We start from the raw sequence: 18,334 nt of genomic DNA, 5'->3' as shown, positions 1-18,334 counted from the left end.
TCGGGGTGGCCAAGGGACTGGTCCACCACGCCCAATCCATCTAGCACCAAACGTGGCATTCAGGTAATTCCGTACAGCAGTGCTGAAGTGTGCTGGCGCTCCATCGTGCTGAAACCACATGCGGTTACGAATGGCGAGCGGAACATCTTGCAGCAGTTCTGGTAACACTTCTTGCAGAAAAATAAGATAGCTTTCGCCACAGAGTCGCGTGGGTAGTAAGTATGGCCCAATCAAAAAGTCGTTCACAATACCAGCCCACACATTAATACCGAAACGTTGTTGATACGCATGTGGACGCGTTGCATGTGGATTATCTGTTGCCCACACATGGGAATTGTGCGCATTAAAGACACCCTCGCGTGAAAATGTCGCTTCATCTGTAAATAGCACATGACCTACGAAACCCGGCTGCAACGCACATTGCTGCAACAACCACTGGCAGAAGTTCACGCGAAGAGGATAATCTGCCGGATTCAATGCTTGTACTTTTTGAAAATGGAAGGGGTGTAAGCGATTTTCATTTAACACTCTGCATACATGACTCACATGTACGTCACGCACAACAGTTCTTGTGCTTGACTCGGGTCTATCAGCCACTATGTTCAAGATGCGTTCTTCCAGTCTTGGAGTGCGTACAGCTCTTAATCGACCAGCGTCATGTCTGTTGACGTCGAACGTACCTGTTTCACAAAGTTGACGATGTAACCGTTGAAAAATTCTATGATCCGGCATTCGTCGATTAGGATACTCCGCGCGATACATTCGTAACGCAGCTCTGGCGTTACCATTTGCACGGCCGTACATGTAATGCATGTCTGCTTTTTCTGCATACGTAAAGTCACCCATCGTCTACGGCAGCACAATTGTGAATGGCGCTTGTCCCTACTGCGATACATCATGTTCATCTACTGCCCTCTACCGGCAGTGACACCAACCGATCACTCCATTTCTCTTTCCCCTGTTTACGCCTCACCGCGTCACCTGCGACTATACATTCCTATACAATAAATCCTTGTTACAATGTCCTGTACCTACCATTAAAGTTTGTACCATGAATTCGGGACCACCCTGTATAATAGGATGGTGTGTGAGAAGGTTATGTATATGAGAAGTATAATTGAAATGTAATTTGTTTTTTTATGGTTAATTTTTTTTTCTTTTAGAATTTACACTAAGTATGAAGGGTAATTTTCTTCATCGTTATACATTTGTTTCGGTGATCTGTTGTATATATCAGATTCCGAGCGTAGCTGTTTTCACAATGTTTTTATGTTAGCAGTATACATTTATAGGTGGTGGTGTCTCTCTTCCTTGGGTATTTTCAGTTTTGGTTGACGTTTTTGTTTGCTAATTTATCCTGACAGGGGTTACGGTGTTTGGTGTTGTTTAGATTGTTTGGTTGGTTGGTCTGTTTTTCTTTTCCATTTGTGGTGAGAGTATCCTCCATGTCCGGCCTGGTGTGGAGTATGTGTTTTCCGTATCTTGCCTTGAGTTTGGCCGTTCTGGTTTGTAGTGGTTCTATGCCTGAGATTGTGTATACCTCATTGCTGGGGGTTGTGGGAGGTAGCTAGGCGATTCATCTCAGAAAAGTTACACTCGTCACGAAATTTTCAATAAGTTGTTAAACATCGACACACGCTAGCATAAATGTTCAGCAATCGCAAAAACTGGCTACAACTCCCTTTATTAGCTTTCTCGGCGGTTGCTGTTTAAAACTGTGGCGGGTCGTAACGGATATCTCGAACGGAAAAGATTATTCTTTTATCGGATAAATTGAACAAAAAACAATAAATGGTTCTTAATTAAGCAATCCCGAAAAAGCTTCTGATAAATAAATTGGTAACGTTAAACATATTTAAACATTCAAATACCTTTGCCCTGATTTCGACGCAGCATTCTGATGGAACGTCTGGTCGCTTAGCTGTCTTCCAAAAAACTCCCCGTAACCGTTGCGCGGCTCTTTCTCCCGAGCAGCGCGAGGTGGTGGGGGAAGCCCATGACCAACCTCTGCTAAGAAAACATTTTTTTAGACTTTCGCACCTCTGGTCGAACCCTCCTGTTCCTGCTCTTTGCCTTCCACTGACTGTGTTAAAGTTTGTAGAAGATTCTGAGACCCACTATCTCTCTGGTTCGTCTGCTACCACACTCAAAACATTTACACCTGACCACGTACTTCAAGGAGAGGTGCGGAAATGTAAATAGGGACACAGGACATGCATATTGTAATGAGAATAAAAGACTTTGATCCATAATTGTTTCTACATGCATGTAATTTGGGGCTGAGATTATTTCACTATTCATTAATTACGTAAACTAATTGAATTTACACTGGTAATGTCTTATCAGCTGATAGCAACATATTGTAACACTGGACCTATTGTGATGTTACAAAGTGTTCTGTATCTATGTAGCTTTCTGGGTCCCATGCCTCTGTGTTGGTGACATGCAGTGTGTTTATTATTTGTGTTGCAATCATTCCCCTCTCAAGGATCTTTTTGGATGCACGGTTGATGGATTTCTTAACGTCCTCGAAGAGATCGATCAGAATGGTGGTCATCAGACGTATTAGATCGTTTTTGAAGACGATGTGGTTAGCTGAGACAGACTCGCCGTTCTCGTCCTTTTTAGTGGGTGGGTGATGTGGCCCGTCCATTGTCTTGATCGGGGCGTGGACTTCGGTGTTAGATGGTTCCTTGGGTCTGCGGGGGCACTTGTATGACAAGGCGGAGTGCGTTCCTGAGCAGTTTGCGCATTTTTCGTCCCTGAGGTTGCCTTGTGAGGGGCTGTGCTGCCCTCCACACCTAGCGCATTTGGCTTGTTGTGCGCACTTTCTGGTGCAGTGCTCTAAGGATAAGCATCGGCCACATTGTGTTGGTTGGGGAGGGAGGTCATGTGGTGGTTCCGCCATTCTTCGTTTGAAGTATATGCCGGCGCCTTCTGTCAGCACTTGGTCGACTGTCTACTGTCTACTGGTCGTGTGTTATGACCTGGAACTTTTTGGTTGGCTGTCGGTTTTTGCTGAAGATGATGCGCCATGCTTTCTCTACGTGCATTCCTTGTTTTAGCATTTGTTTTTTGATTTCCTCCTCGTGTGTGGTGACTGGAATCGTTTTGAAAATTACTGAGAGGGATGATATGACTTTGTGGTTGTGATTGGACCTCGGTCGCCTTGGTTTTTGCCATTGGATCTTCGCTGTGGGGTAGCCCGAATTTCGGAGATCTTTCTGTAGTTCCCCTTGCATCCCTTTCACCCTGAGCTCCAGGAACGCCTTCTGGAATCTTGTGACTGTGAGGCTTTTGATGTTATTTTTGACTGTGCTTTTGCCCAATTGACGAATCGTGGAAGCGAGCTGGTGTTGCGTGATATCAGTGGGCAAGCCCGTTATGACGTATGTGTGGCAGACGAGGTCGCACATGGAGTGTGTGCGCGCACTCGGACTGCAGTTCCCTGTTGATGTACGTGGGCTGGAGATGGAGATGTTCCAGCTTCTGCTGTCTGGTGTTGGTGCTGAGGGGCTGTCTGTGTTCTGGACTTTTTCTTCTTGCCTGGCTGGGGATGGAGGGTTGTGGGTCCTGGTGCAGTCCATGTTGATGCGATGTCCTTGTTTGTGTGTGTGTGTGGTCGTACAAGGGGTGTGCCGCACACCCGCTTAGTTGGTACCTTGCTCGGCAGATGCCTCGCCTGAAGGTTTCCATAGGTTATGCAGCCCTGTCTTTACACGTGCACGGGAAACAGGGCTGCGCCGCCGGACCTGACACGGAGAAGTCCCGAAGGTCAGAGGTGGCAGAACTGTTCTGCCGTACTCTCTACGCATATTTGACGTACTCGGACGTTGAGTAGTCTTGTGGTGGAGGTTCTTTGTCCTTTGACATTTCCTCCAAGCCTGTACGTTAAATTTTGCATGTGACATGCACCTTACTTTTTGTTTTACCATTGCTTTTTATGCTGATTTTTGTGAACCGGTATTTTGTGTTTATGGTAATTTTTGGTTTTTAACTTAGGATGCATTTTGGCCTCCTGTATTTTAGGTTGTCGGTGTTGTGATTCCCTATTTATCAGTTGGTTTTCAGAGTGGCTCGCGGTTTGGTAGAATGCTACCGCGAGTTCTCTGAACCTATCTTTCAACATCTTTACTTCCGTTGCCTCGTGGGTGTCGGCAGTGGGGAAGCGCGTCCTGTCGTGAATTGCCCGTCTGAGTGCCCGATTTTGGACACTCTGCAGCCTTTGCAGGTGCGTTTTGGCTGCATAGCCCCAGACTGGGCAGGCATATTCGATGATAGGGCGGACAAGCGTACAGTACAGCCTCACTCCTGTAGTTGCCGCCAACGTGCTTTCGGTATTTAGAAGGAGGTAAATGTCGAGTCTGGCGCTGGCCTTCCTTCTGATGTCGTCGATATGTGCGCGCCATGTCAGTCTTTTGTCAAGGGTGACACCCAGGTATTTGGCCGTGGCCCTCCATGGTATGTCACGTCTGTGTAGTCGTAGTTGTCTGTTTTGTCGTGGGCGGTGGGCAGGGTTGCGTTTGCCTCTCCTTTGGGTGAGCATTATCGCTTGTGTCTTCTCCCCATTTATTGTAATCCGCCATTTCCTGGCCCAGGCTTCCGTCTGGTGTAGTAGATTTTGGAGTCTTGTCGTCACTATCCTCCTAGTTGTACTAACGGCGAAGAACGCCGTGTCATCGGCGTATTGGGCTGTCTGGGTCTGTGGGGCAGACGGTGTGTCGGCCGTGTACAGGTTGTACAGAATTGGGCCTAACACCGAGCCCTGTGGTACTCCAGCTTTGATGGTGCGCTTTGAGGACCTCGCAGTGTCCACTTTGACGCAAAATGTGCGGTTGGCTAGGTAGCTCTTCAGGAGCTTAACGACATGGCCAGGGAATCCTAACGTGTACAATTTGTACAGTAGTCCAGTGTGCCACACACTGTCGAAGGCCTTGGCTACGTCTAGCAGCACTAGTCCACAGTAGCCTTTCCGGTTAAAGGCTTCTGTTGCGGATTCGACCACTCGCATGTTGGGGTGCTGAGTGTTGGTTGCGAAATCCGAACTGGAATTTGGGGAGCATGTTCTCTCTCCTTATGTGCCTGTCTAGGAGGAGGCGCTCGTACAGCTTACTCAGTGTTGGGAGTAGGCTTATGGGGCGATGGTGCTGGGGAAAGATGGGATCTTTTCCAGGCTTAGCGATCGCGACCACTTTCGCGTGTTTCCACTGTTTAGGGAATTTTTGTGATCGCGTGATTTCGTTGAACGTTTCTGTCAATTTTTCTATCACTAGCTGGGGCAGGTGCTTAAGCAGTTCATTGGTGAGGAGATCGTGACCTGGGGCTTTCTTGTTGGGCAGCGATTTGATGGCTTTCGCTACCTCCTCCGTGGAGAAGGCAGGTGGATCGTCATCGACGTCGTCATCCGCTCGCAGAAATGCGGTTAGTTGTCTGCGGACCATTCTTTCGTGTTTGTGATCCTGTGCCTCTGCTGGTGTGAACTGTTTCTCGAAGACGTCGGCGAGTGTGTTGGGCGCTGAACACTAGTCCTCTCTCGCCGTGCAGAGGCGGCATTCTTGCGCGTCTTTTAGTGAACTGAACTGCTTGGTGGATTGCCAGAGGCTGTTATTTTTGCTTTGAGGGCTGTAAGACGGTTTGACCATTGCTGGTTTCTGTGCTCAGTGAGCGCTACCTTAAGTTCTCTCTGTAGCCTATTAAGCAGCTTCCTGGTGTCCGGATTTCGCGTTAAGTTCCCATTCCTTCGCGGTCCTGTTTTTATGCCTAATCTGGGCAAGCAGCTGGGGTGGCAGTCGCTGTGTGTGGGGAGGGGGCGGAGGTAGTTCAGGTGTTGCGCCCTGTGCTGCTTGCAGGACCGTGTCAGTGAAAGTACTCAGCGTTTGTTCTGTATCCTCTGTCGGGAGCGGGGTGTTGGTAAGTTCTTTCATAACTTGTGTTTTGAATCTTTCCCAGTCAATGCTTTTGTACGAGATTGAACGCTGGTTGCGCGGTAGCCAGCCGCCCATGTCAATCTCGAATGTGACAGGATTGTGATCGGACGACATTCTATTCAGTGAATGCGCCGTCACAAATACTGCGAGACCTTTGGTGATTGCTACGTCGATTACATCCGGGTTGTTTTCGTTTCTGGGAAAGTGTGTGGGCTCCTCGGAGGCCCACACACTGCATGTGGTGGATGCGCGCGATGCTTTTTAATTGTCGGCCGGCTTGGTTCGTCCTCCTGAAGTTCCATTCGGAGTGCTTGGAGTTAAGGTCTCCTCCAAGTATCAGCTTGCCTCCAATTTGTCCTAATTTGACGATGTCGTCTTCAACTAACCTGTGGTTTTTGGGTTGTCGATATGCTGACACCACAGTTACCGGTCCTGTGGATGTCTGTACCTCTAGTGCTACTGTTTCCAACTGCGTCATTTCTGGTGTGTGAATCTGGTGGTGCGAAATCCCCCTTTTTATATAGATTGCTACCCCGCCCCCTGCAGTTGGTCGGTCTCGTCTGTAGCAGAGGTAGTTTGGTGCAGAAACTCTGATTCCCGGTTTCAGGTTGGTCTCCTGCACCATGCATATGTCTATTTCTTCTTCCGCCAGGAGTTGTCTAAATTCTAGACCCTGAGGGAAGAGGCTCATGGCGTTAAACGTGCATAGTTTAAAACCCTGAATTGCTGGCCTAGCCATGTTGCGGTGTTGTAGCACTTGTTGTCGCAGTGGTCTGCGAGGGCCTAACTGCCGATGAGATGTCGTCGGAGAGCTGGTCAAATTTCTTTGTCATGGTCTGCATCAGCTTGTCCATGAGCTTGATGACTTCCGTCAGGGCTTGGGAGAAGTGGTGTAAGGGTGTGTTGCTTGTTTGTGTTGTTGCTGCTGCTGGGTTCGTGTTTTCTGTTGTGGGGGTCTGTGCGGGTGATACTGCTCTTGCGTAAGAGCGTGTGTCGTCCTGTGTTCGTGTACTTGGGCTGGAAGTTTGTGTTGTCTTCTTTTTCTTTGTTTCGTGGTTTTGTTTTAGTGTCTTCTGTTTGCGTTTTTTGAGTGGTGCTGGTTTGTTTGTTAGTGTTGTTTCGTGTTAGTGCGTGGTTGGTGTTTCTGTTGTTTGTGATCTGCCCTGTTTGTCGGGCCTTGGCCCTCTTGTGTGCTGGACAGCCTTGGTAACTGGCTGTGTGGGCGCCGCTGCAGTTTGCGCATTTTGGCTTGTCTTGGGGCGTCATTCGGCACTCCCTGGACGCGTGGTTGCCAGCGCACCGCACGCAGCGTGGTGGCATTTCACAGTGATAATTAACATGCCCAATGATTTGGCAATTGAAGCACTGAGGTGCCCTTGATCTCTGCTTTAGTGGTTCCGTGGTTATTCCAAGGCCTATTAGTCGGGTTTCCTGGAACAGCTTCCGGTGCTGTGGGGTGTCGGTTAGTGTGGCACAGTAGAGAGGGTCTCGGTTGTTTGAGCCCTGTTTGCGTACCGATCTTACGTCGTATCCTTTCGCCGTTATGGCTTCTTTGATATCGACGGGATCGGTGCGTGTGGGGAAGCCTCTCAAAACGACTTTCAGGGTCTTCTGTGCACCTGTTGGGTACGTGTAGTGTGCTATTTTGTGTGTTTTTAGGGTGTTTTTGATGGTGGTGTAGTCGTCTAGGGTTTTTAATGTGATTTTGATCTTATCTCCGCCGGCGGATTTTGCGGGGAAGCGCTCGTCGCCTGTGGCGGCGGTGATCAGATCGTACATCTTTTTGTAGGTGTCAGGAAATGTAGCTATTATGGGTGGCAGTTTTTCGTGCTTTGGGGTGCGTGTGTTTTGCTGTGTCGTTGGTGGTGGTGCTTGTGCTTGTGTTCTGCCGTACCTTTTTTTTTCCATTTCATTCCCTCCCTTATGGGGAGGGCGGGCCTTTTTAGAGCTTGCTATTTGCCCTTTTTCGGCCGTTGGTGTTCAATACAATTTCTGCTTTTTGGAGTTACATTTGCTTGCAATTGTGCCAAGCATTATTATTCTGGTATAATATGGAGTTTACATTATTGTTTATGAGCAGTACAGGGTTTATACTATTTTGATATTCAGGAGACATTTATGAAGTTCTTTTAGGAGACATATAGTTAAGTGTTTTTTAAAAAAAAAGAGATAAATGAATAAATTAGGGTATGAGAAAATATATATAAGTTTAACAAAAAAAACATAATGAGAGAGATATAGGTTTAACAAAAACATAATAAGTTTAACAAACATATAAGTTGAAGAAAAACAATAAATCATATATGTTGAGGAAAAACAATAAGACATATAAGTTGAAGAAAAACATATAAATTAGAAGTAGCATAGATTTATAAAAATAACATGTAAATTTGAGAAGTTTATATGACTATGAGAGTCGTATAATTAAGGAGATGACATATATTTAAGAGGGAAGTGTATCTATTCAGATTTTCGTTTTATTGCTGTTGCTTGTTTGTGTATGTGATCGTTTTGTTGCGGTGTGTGTGCGTATGTGTGACTGTGTGTGTGTGTGTGTGTGTGTGTGTGTGTGTGTGTGTGTGCGTGTGTGTGTGTGTGTGTGTGTGTAGGGCCGTTGCCTACATCCTGGCGTCGAGATGGGGGGGACAGTGGGTGCCGCTTACGAGTGGGATCATGGTGGGAACAAGGTCGGGAAAATGGGAGGTCGTATTTTGTGCCACTGTACGCGCTGGATGGGTGTATTTGAACTTAGGGCGCCTCCTTTCCCGGATTTCAGAGGTCAGTAGGTCTTCCATGTCTGGTCGTTTCGTCAGTATGTGCTTGCCGTAGTTGGCGCGTAGTTTCGTAAGTCGAGTTTGTAACGGTTCTATGTTTGTGATGTACACGTCGTTGCTCGGCGTCTGGGGGGGGGGGGGGGGGGGTTTGGTGATGCTGCGAAGTAGTCTTCTTTCGGTTCTGTAGAGTCTGTCCGTTTGGCTCTTCGCCAGACCAGCCAGGGGTGCGGCTGCATACTCCATGACCGGCCTGACGAAGGTCTTGTATGTGTGCAGGGCCGTCTCCAGGCGGCAGCCGTGGAGGCGACCCTGCACCTGTCGTATGAGTCCTTGTCTTTTTCTTGTTCTGTTGAGGAGGTAGTTGATGTGCGTCTGCCAGTTTTGATGCTTGTCTAGGAACACGCCTAAGTATTTCGCGGTGTTAGTGAGCGTCAGTGGCGTGTTCCATAGGGTCAGTTGTAAGTCGCCAGTGTCTTGGTTTCTGTTCTTGGTTCGGTGTCTGTGTTGGAAGAATATGGTCTGTGTCTTGGTCGGGTTGGGTCGAATTCGCCACTGCGTCATCCAGGTCTGAAGTTTTTGTAGGTAGTCTGTCGTTTTCCGTTGTATGGTCCTGGTGTTTGGTGCAGTGTCGTCTGCATATAGTGCGACTGTCTCGTTTGGTGTTGCCGTGGTGGGGATGTCTGCTGTATACAGCGCGTACAGGGTCGGTGACAGGATGCCTTCTTGCGGGACGCCTGCCTGTGGCGTGAACGGGTCGGATTGTTGGTCCCCTACATGTATCCTGCATATCCTGTTACTAAGGTAGGCTTGTATGATCTTCATGAATTTGGTGGGGATTCCTAGTCGGCTTAGTTTAAGGAGGTGCCCTTGATGCCACAACTTGTCGAATGCACGCTCGATGTCATGGAATACTGCGAGCGTGCATCGTCCGTCGTTGAATCCCTTAGTGATGCTGTTGGTGAGTTTAAAGAGAGGGTCGTTCGTCGAGTGATTGGGTCTGAAGCCTGCCTGGATTGTCGGGGGTAGTCCTTTGTCTTCTGTGAATTTTCTAAGTCTGTTCGCTAATATGCGTTCGTAGGTCTTCCCTATAACGTCCAGCAGAGAGATTGGTCTGTATGAGCGGGGGTCAGTCTTCGGTTTGTCAGGCTTGAGGATCATTATCGTCTTACTCGTCTTCCAGCTGGTCGGTAGCGTTTCATAGGTGAGGCAGTAATTGAAGATAATGGAGAGAATGGGGATGAGGATGTGGGAGGGGGGGGGGGGGGGGGGGCTTTCTGTAGGTGCAGTCGTCGGATTTCGTTTTGTCCAGGAGCAGAGTTACGTCCTGTGTGGATGGCTTCGGCAATTTCCGTGTTGGTTATTTCCTTGGTCAGGTTGTGGTCGTTCTCTGTGTCCACTGTAGCTGTTGTGAGTAGTCGATTCAGTTGTAGTTCAACTGTACGTCTGTGTACTTCGTCAAAGAGATTGTCGTTGGGAAAGGAGTAGACCTCCTGCAGTACCTGTTTGAAGATGGAGGCTTGTTCACGTTTGTCTGTTGTCAGTTCGTTGTTTGTTATTAAGGTGAATTCAGTAGTTCGTCGTTGTTCCGTTAGTGTTCTGAATTTTTTCCAGAATTTGCCTCCACTCCTGTAGTCTAGTTGTTGGCAGGTGTCGTCCCACTGTGTTTGTCTATGTGTGGATATTATGTTTCTGACTCTGTTGTTTAGTCTGTTCCAAAGTCGTCTTAGATCTGGGTTGTTTGTACGTCTTGTCTCTCTGCGTAGTCGCTTCTTTTGTTGTATTAGCTGTAGTGCCTCACGGGGGATAGTTGGTCTCCAGTTATTTATGATTTTCGTCGGGATTGCTTCGTCGGTGGCTTGTTTGATTGCGTTTTCCAGGCGTCTGGTCACTAGCAGTAAGTCATTGTCGTCAGTGATGCTAACTGGGAAGTTTAGTTGGTCTGTGATGACTTCGCCATATCGTTCCCAATTAGTTGCGGATGGTACGTCTAGTGGGAGGAGGGTCTGGAGGGTTGAGTGCCTCTGTGGAGAAGGTGAGTGGTAGGTGGTCGCTCGTTATGGGATTGCCAATCTTTGGGGAGTTGATGGTGTCTGTCAGTGTGGGGCTAAACAGGATGTGGTCAGGGGCAGACTGTCCGTTGTGCCCTATGAAGGTGTATTCGTAGATGGGAAGGCGGTCTATTGGTTGCGTTGCTAGTACGTCAAAGAGTGTGCGTCCGTTTTGGTTATCTGTCCAGTCTCCGAGTTGGGGGTGTCTGGCGTTGAGGTCGGATAAGAGAATGAATTTGTCCAGGGTTTGTAGGTGTTGTAGGAATTGGAGTGGGAGGGGACTGTCGGGGGGGGGGGGGGGGGTTTGTATAGGCATGCCACTGTGATTGTACGTCTGTTGGTTCCCATGATTTTCACCATTATCGCCTCTAGGTTTTGTAGTGCTGGGGGGAGGGGGATTTCGGTGGCGGGTATCGAGTTTAGGACGTACAGAGCTACGCCTCCCGTACCGTCAGCCCTATCTTTACGGAAGCAGTTGAATTTAGGGATATTGCAGTCCCTTCCCTCTTTCAGCCAGGTTTCGGCCACGCCCGCTACATGTATGTGGTCATTTATGAGAGTGCTCATTAGCAGTGTTCGTCTGTTTACTATCCCCCTCGCATTTACGAAGAGGAAGTTTGTGTGGGTGTGAGCAGTGTTATCCATGTGTTAGTCTTGGAAGAAGTGTTGTCCTGCTGCTTTAACTTCTGGTAGGTGGGCGGGGTGTGCGGTGAGTGTCGTCGGGAGACCCGTTTTGAGTGTTTTCTGTTGGTTCGTTTAGAGTGTCATCATGTGCGCTGAGGAGTCTAGTTTGAGGGTGCCACTGATCTTTAATGGTGATGTGCAGCCTGCATCCTATTTGGGTGGCTTTTATTGATTTTTCCAGGGTTTGGAAAGCGACCTGGTTGATAGTTTTAATGATGTCCTCCTTCCTGTCCTGAAACAGGTTAATCAGGGTGCCGGCTAGGACCCTCAGGAAGTCCGCCTTCAGCACCACCTCCTGCTGGATGTCCTCCACTGCGATCTGTGCTGGCTCGTCTATTAGCTTGATGGGGGCTTGAAGCTCTGGTTTCGGAGCCTCCTTGGGGCGCAGTGGGCAGCGGTAGGAGAGTGCTGAATGGGGGCCTTCGCAGTTGGCGCATTTTTCAGCGCCAAGGCTGTTGCATTGGGAGAGGGAGTGGTCTCCACTGCACTGAGGGCACTTTGGCTTACTTACGCATTTTGTAGTTCGGTGTTCAAACGATAGACATAGACCACACTGGGCGGGTTGTGGTGGGGGGAAATTGGGGGGGCTCTGTCTCTTTCCGTGAATAGTCTATGACGACTCCTTGCGTTAGTATTCTGTCGAGGGTCTCCTGATCCCTCGTTATTACACGGATCATCTTTGTGGGGGCGTTCCTGGCCACGCCCTCTCAATGGTGAGGCCTTGATTTTGAAGTTGTTTCCGGACTTCTTTGTCTTCGACATCGTGGGGAACCTTCTTGATGACTGCCGATAGGGGGGGCCTGCCTTGATCACGCCTGTGCTGTCTTTCTTTAGGTTCGCGAGGACAGAGTTGTCTCACTACAATTTTGTGATGTAAATGGAGTCTAAATAGTTTTTTGTAGGTGGGTTTCTTCTCCCGGCTTAGCAATTTTGATAAAGGCGATGCCATCTGCCGTACCCCCACGCACATACCAATTTATACGCGATCGGCGCGCTCCTAGCGGCGTCAGACGGAAACTTTCCCTACTCTCTGACTAGCCCTCGTATTTTTCTCAGAGTATTTGCACATGTTATCTGTAGCATGGATTGATCACCGCGGTCTTATTTCATCATCACGGTGTCTGTGACACATGACTAGCTGACCACACGAGTGGACATCTGCCCATCGGATCTAAGTGAAAAATTTTGCACAACGGATTTTATAACGCTAATTTGTCGCCCTGACTCGTATGCAAATCTGGTTGGTTTCTAGCCATATCCTCAGTATATGCTAGAATGTTCAGATGTGCTGACCTACAAACACTGCCTCCACCAGGTGGTTGCAAACATGAAATACACAAATAATGAGATAATAAAATGACGAAGCAAAGTACTAGCTATGAAATTATACACTCGGTAGTGTTAAATTCTTTACTCTTCTGCAATTTACTCTATACAATTTACTCTACACAAGATTACACAGTACTATCAACATTGTAGTTCTGCCTATTCACATTTGGTAATCGCTCTGTCTGGCACTGTCCTGTGATATATTCGCGGTCGTTAATTCGAGCGCGGAATACTGACATCAGCTATGGCAATTGCAATTGTACGAGGGTTATTCCAAAAGTAAGGTCCGGTTATAAAAAAAAAATCAAAACTAAAATGTTTTTTCAAAACAATTGTTTTATTTACATTCCTTACATCTTTATCTATTTTTCTACATAACTTCCATACTTATTTAAACATTTGTCACATCGTTCAACAAGCTTTTGAATGCCCATGTTATAGAAATCGGCCGCCTGTGACGATAACCAGTCCTTAACTGCTTCTTTCACTTCATCATCTGTGTCGAAGCGCTTGCCGCCGAGAAACTCCTTTAAGTAACGGAACAGGTGGAAATCACTTGGCGCCAGGTCCGGACTGTAAGGAGGATGGTCCATCTGTTCCCATCCAAATTTCTTGATCAGAGCTTGCGTTTCATTTGCAGTGTGGGGTCTGGCATTGTCATGCAACAACAAGATTCCAGACGACAAAAGACCACGTCGCTTATTCTGGATTGCACGTCGAAGTTTAGTCAGGGTAGCGCAGTAGGCGGCTTTATTAATCGTTGTTTCTCTCTCCATAAAGTCGACTAACAATACTCCACGTCTATCCCAGAACACAGTCGCCATAACCTTACGTGTTGAGATTGTCTGCTTTGCCTTGACCTTGACTGGCGATGACGTGTGACGCCATTGCATTGACTGACGTTTAGACTCTGGAGTGATGTGAGAAACCCATGTCTCATCCCCTGTGACAACATTGTCTAAAAGACTGTCACCTTCCTTATGATATCGCTCCAAAAAATCAAGAGCAAAAGCCATTCTTTTCATTCGTTGGGGCTCAGTAAGCAGCCTGGGAACCCAACGGGCACACAATTTGTGAAACTTCAAATGTTCAGACACAATTCTGTACAAAGTTGTTCTACTCACATTCGGGAAATGCATGTCTACGTCTGTAATAGTGAATCGGCGATCTTCACGAATTTTTTTGTCAACCGCATTGACCAAATCGTCTGAAATCACTGATGGTCGGCCACACCGTGGTTCATCGTGCACATTATCCCGTCCTTCATTAAAAGCTCGCACCCACTTGCGCACTTTACTGTCGCTCATTATGTTAGGACCGTACACTTCAGTAATCTGCCGATGGATTTCCGCCGCTGAATTGTTTCTTGCAGACAAAAACCGTATCACTGCCCTTACTTCACAATCGGCGGGCTGATCAATTGTCTTAAACATTGTAAAGTGACACTGTGAACTACACTCAGCAACAGTAACAAAGCGAATGGCGGCGTTTGACGCGCAAGGCTTGCCGGGAGTCGGCGCGCATGCGTGTTTTGTCATTGGCGCCAAATTTCAATAGTTACGGCGAATCGGACCTTACTTTTGAAATAACCCTCGTATTTAGAACTACACTCGGAACGTGAAGCCTCAGCATAGAACGAAAAAGACACGTGATCAGCAATTTACTTTACTTCCCTACCCGCCGTTGCGAATGCACGACCACTACAGTGATCTAACGCTTATCGCTGCAAAGGTTCTCGCCTCAGCGAGATTACATAAATTCTACCTCACCAAAAGCTTCCGTAGGCACCTCCACGGCTGCCGTGGAACACCGAACGATCCTCAGGCTCTCGCTACAAGTCCTCTGTCCCAGTAACGAGGTCGCACATCTCGCCAGGACCAACCTCTCTCCTCGACGCCCCAGGAACAAGTGTGTCGCAGTCGCTACGCTTTTTCGTAGCTCCAGTTCTCCCCCCCCCCCCCCCTAATGTGTGTGGCCAATTATGTTGCTGGAAGGTGTTCGTTTCCGAGTGCCGACCAATCTCTGTTTTGCAACCGACCGAAGCTTCTAGAAACTTCCAGACTGTTCTAGAAGCTTCCGCTCCGGCCGTTTGCAAAACCACTAACACGCCGCTACGCGTTTTGTGGGCGAGCCCTTGTGTCTTCTCCTTGTTCTCGGCCACGTGGCTCCCGCTAAGCCGCAGTCCACCCGCCTGGGATTTCCAGTAGCTAACGTTCGCTGTTGTCTTCAGCTCTCAGGCCTGCCTGCCTCGCTTGTGTCTTTACCGTTCTCCTGCCACCCTGTCTCTGTCCACTATCGCCCAACGTGCAGATATTTTGCTACAAATTAAGATCCCTAGCCGATGTCAGTATCGTTTATGGTTTCCTGTCTCGATGTTTATACTATTAAAGGGTCTTCTTTCCGGAGTGGTAGTTGTAATGTGGCAGAAAATGGTGCCACCTTACAACATGATGCGGCAGATTTTTGTGGTTTTTTTCGAAGAACCCAGGCCTGCGGTGCTCCTCGGCAGGCCAGAGGCCACAAGCGATGGATTTCAGGAATTGCAACTCTCTCACCGCAAGTACATTGTACAGTGTGGCGTTTTATAGACATTTTAATTATTCTATTACATTTTGACACACCGAAAATAATTTACGTATTAGAAAGTATGGCTGATAAGAAGAAAAAAATTGTGGCAGTCACTGGCGGCTTGTATGCTATGTTCTCATACATTTCTCAAAAGAAAAATCACGCAATACCTTTAAAGTAATATACATAACACAGTGACTTAATAACCGACAATAATGAACGTAGTAGAAGTAACATTTTACTGGTGGTCACCTATGGTTTGCCTTCGACACTTCTTTCAAGAGGCCACCTTTTCCAAGGTTATTTCTGAAATCGGTGAAGGTGTTTTAAATCTTGCGACTCCAAGGAAATGTGTTTCGTATTATTGAAATAAAATAACAGCAGCAGTCTTAATACACATATACCATTTGGCTTGTTTTTTTTTTCATTTAAAAACAGTTTCAAAAGATGTTGGTGTTAGTACCTAAGATTTTTGCTCACGTGTGGGAGAAATAGGGAAGTCCTTACTTTTCTTGTTAACTTACGACTTGACTTACCGTTATCTCAAAATTTGTCAGGGAAAATGCTAAAACTTTTCTGGAAGTTAGGTAAGTACCAGAGAGTTTCACTTGGGAAAAGTTGTGGCACAACCCTGTTGATAGAATCCGAGCTTGTGCTTAGTCTATAAAAAGTTCGATGTCGATGTGACGTTAAACCCTAATCTTCCTTCTTTTTAACATGGCGCATTGTTTCTTCCTTTTAATATGAGAATATACCTTATAAAAAGTAGGTTAGGACACTTTACACTTCTAAATTAGATCAATAGTTACACGAAATGTAGAAAATCAAATATTTTTGTTGCCCCTGGAAGCTGTTTGGCTGGTACTTTGTTCTAGTTTCTGGGATAGTCGTTTAGTAACTGCCATTATGCTCAACTCACATTAAATGTTTTCTTGAACAGAGAACAGTGCACAATGTTCCGCGTTCCCTGTAGGGGAAACGTGGGAAGTGCGATGAAAAAGGACTCTTACAATACGTCACTGAACTATAACTTGGACATATTGTTGGGACAATCTCTGTTTATATACACATATTTTGTGAAAGCCAAAATTGCTTGATTTTAAGACCTTTATTACCATTGGTAGTTTCAACAGATTCGCGCCGTCATTTTCAGATTGGCATTACACGTACGAAAAGAAAACATGTAAACAGTAATCTGTCCAAGATACAAGCATTATTTGGGATGATCAAAATTTTACATACCATTGCGTATATGTTCACGTACGTATGTCATCGACATTTTGAGAGCACAGTGTAAATACAGGGTGCCCATAAAGTAAGTATCCATTTTCATTTTCCAGACGTGCTACAACAAAATAAAAAAATAAACATTATATTTACACACACACACACACACACACACACACACACACACACACACACACACACACACACAGAGAGAGAGAGAGAGAGAGAGAGAGAGAGAGAGAGAGAGAGAGAGAGGCTAATACTGTGCAACATGTCGACCTTCATTGGCAACACACTGTTCCCATCGCCTTGTGGTTGTGTGGAACAGGCGCTGTAACATTTGAGGTGTTATTAGCAAGCATGCCTCTATTATTCACCGTTTCAGTTTATTCAAATGTGGCACCTTGGTAGCATAAACTCGGCTCTTGATGAAACCCCAGGCAAAAAAGCCCACGGGAGTGAGGTCTGGGGAACGTGCAGCCCACATGTGACCTGCTGCTCTTCCTATCAACCTATTAGGAAAGGTCTCGTTCAGGTAGTCCCGGACGATGTTTGCATAGTGGGGTGGTGCCCCATCTTGTTGATACATGATTGTTGTTGTTGTGGTCTTCAGCCCTGAGACTGGTTTGATGCAGCTCTACATGCTACCCTATCCTGTGCAAATTTCTTCATCTCCCAGTACTTACGGCGACCTACATCCTTCTGAATCTGCTTAGTGTATTCATCTCCTGGTCTCCCTCTACGATTTTTACCCTCCACGCTGCCCTCCAATGCTAAATTTGTGATCCCTTGATGCCTCAGAACATGTCCTACCAACCGATCCATTCTTCTATAGTTCAATTCTTTTATCTTGGCGGCTCGCGCATACCCGCCTAGACGCGGGAGATTGCTGCGTTGCCAGTTGCACACGACGCACGCGCCAAGAGAAGCAGCGCCATAGTATAGCATAGTTCGCAAGCTTACGTTTAGGGGGGAGCGCGCAGTTCATGAAGTAAAGCCACGACGGCCGCATTAACCCTTTCGCTGCTACAAAGACGTGCTCCCTGCATTCCGCACTGTGGGCGATTTTGTCACTGCACTGCTCGCCTGTGCAGACACATTGTGTTCCGACTGCTTTGACACTCTTTATCATTCGATTCCACAAAAACTATTTGGCTCAAAAATTAGATTTTTACCTATCTTCTTGACTGATACCTTCCCCCCATAAATGACTTAATTTTGTTTCGATGTTCAACGCAGTTATTATGCAGCATTAAATATAGTAAACCAATGCACAAAATTTTGAAGAGTTTGCAGAGGTAAAGTCCATAGAGTATACTTTCCGGATGGTCGATTTTGGTTGCCACAATGTTGAGAATGAAATGTGGACAAGATACCTATATATTTCATTTAATTTAAGTACCACATAAGTGATGTATGTAATATTGAGAAATATTCCACCTTTCGCGACTGTAACAAAAGTTTTACTTACACTGGGCACGTTTGGCTTTATTTTATAGCACTTCAATCAATCAAAAGGAAGTAGACAAAATACATCAAACAAAACTGTGGACTTACAAAAACATTAGGACTTGAATATACCGTCTGTCAGTGAAGTGCTCAGAGCTATGTCAAATATAATTTTGTGTGTGGCACACACAAACAGCATTTATTTGCTAAAACACTGATGAGCCAACACAAACGTTGAATATTGTGCTACCGCAGCACAAAACTACGAAAGGTGACTTGGCAATGGAGGACACAAAATACAGTCCTCTTATGATGCTTCAAATGAGAG

This window comes from Schistocerca piceifrons, chromosome 10 (genome assembly GCF_021461385.2).
Source record: "Schistocerca piceifrons isolate TAMUIC-IGC-003096 chromosome 10, iqSchPice1.1, whole genome shotgun sequence".
In the NCBI taxonomy this organism is placed as follows: Eukaryota; Metazoa; Arthropoda; class Insecta; order Orthoptera; family Acrididae; genus Schistocerca; species Schistocerca piceifrons.
The sequence above is the reverse complement of the archived record's forward strand: the minus strand, read 5'-3'. Positions refer to the sequence as shown.